Source organism: Canis lupus, chromosome 10 (assembly GCF_011100685.1).
Source record: "Canis lupus familiaris isolate Mischka breed German Shepherd chromosome 10, alternate assembly UU_Cfam_GSD_1.0, whole genome shotgun sequence".
Lineage (NCBI taxonomy): Eukaryota > Metazoa > Chordata > Mammalia > Carnivora > Canidae > Canis > Canis lupus.
Window position 1 is genome coordinate 60,794,130 of NC_049231.1, and position 1,787 is coordinate 60,795,916.

Sequence of the window (1,787 nt, forward strand, 5' to 3'; positions counted from 1 at the left end):
GGGAAATCACTAAGTGGTTTAATGGGTCGGCACATAACGAATAAATAATGGGAAACGTTAAAAACCAGTGCACTAAGTGGCCCAGATGTTCATCAGCTGTTTAGAAGCCTATATACCTGTGGCTTGGTATTAAAAAGTGAATAATATTCCAATACCTTTGTTAGTTTTCTTGCAGAAATATATATTTTAAATCTTAAAGAATAAGAGTCTAAAAAAAAAAAACCACACAGAACAAGTTCATGGTTAGGTTTTACATCTGTTGATATTCTTTGAGTCAGATATTTATACTTTGGTTCTTTATATAAATAAGAAAAAAGACTCATTTTCTTTTTTAAAAAATATTTTATTTATTTGAGAGAGACAGTGAGAGAGAGCATGGCAGGGGTTGGGGAGCTGCAGGCAGAGGGAGAGGGAAAACCAGGCTCCCTGCTGAGCAGAGAGCCTGATGTGGGGCTTGACCTCAGGACCCTGGGATCATGAACTGAGCCGAAGGCAGATCTTAACCGACTGAGCCACCCAGGCACCCCAAAGCACTCATTTTCTAAATGAGTTCCCATCATCGAATGAAATTGGGACAATAAGTAGATCATGCAATTCCATAAAACAAATATATTATTTATGTATTTATTTTAATTTAACTCACGTAAGAAACTTACATGGTTCTTACTATATTCCATGCATTATTTTAAGTGCTTTACAAATATGATCCCATTTAATCCTTAAAATAACCCTATGGGATGGATATAATTAACGTTGCCTCCATTTAACCGTTAAGTGCAGCACAAGTAAATTAATAAAATCGCGGAAAGTCACATAGCCAGTAAATGGTTTAGCAAGGATTTGAATGTAGGCAATCTGGTCCTGAGCCCCTGCTCACTGTGTCCTACCTTCTAGTCACCCACCAAATGATCAACACTGGACTGGATGACGCAAGGATTAAGTGACCCTGCCTTCATGGAATTTACAACCTCTGGGATTAGGAATGCTACAGGGATTCCTTAAGTGACAAGTGCCAGTGTTCTGGAGTATAGACAGAGGGTGCAAACTGAGGAACCAGAGATCAAATATGGCTTGTGAGTATGCTTTACTTTGCTCCTATAATATTTTGAAATTTTTGAGCTACTGGTTTAAAAAGGAAAAACTTAGATTAATATTCCAGATTTTTAGCTGTGACAAACTCTTTAGTTTTAGAAATGCTATGCCTCAGGATCTACGTGAAACAATCAGATGGCACTAAATCTTCTTCTGTTTGCTCCAGTCCCTAACAGACACTCACATAAGACATTCACACATGTGCATGCCAACTGGTCGTATTTGCTTAGTACCTGAGTTGACCCACATACACACATATACACACATGCATATATACATATAGATACACAGACATATATATGCTATGTGTTATGTTTCATAGGACACATATATGTCATATGTCCTATGAAAGGGGTGTGGGGAGCCAAGGGGAAAGTTGTTGCCTGGCGTATTTGTAGAGGCCCAAGAAACAAAATGTTATTTGCACTGAACTTCAAAAGAGGAGGACAAGTGGTTATAACTAGACTTGGGCAAACCATCTGATTCCTTCTGATACCCTAGGCTATATCCATATAAAATATCTTGTAAATTCAACCAAATATTGAACAGCATTACAGTTTTCTGATACTTGTTTTTGCGGTGACTACCATTTGGCTAGAGTCAAACTATCCCTGCCTGCATAATGAATATCGTTTATTCAGTAAAGTATTGCTAACCTTAGTCCTCTGGACTGAAAGCTCCCTCTAAAATGAAAG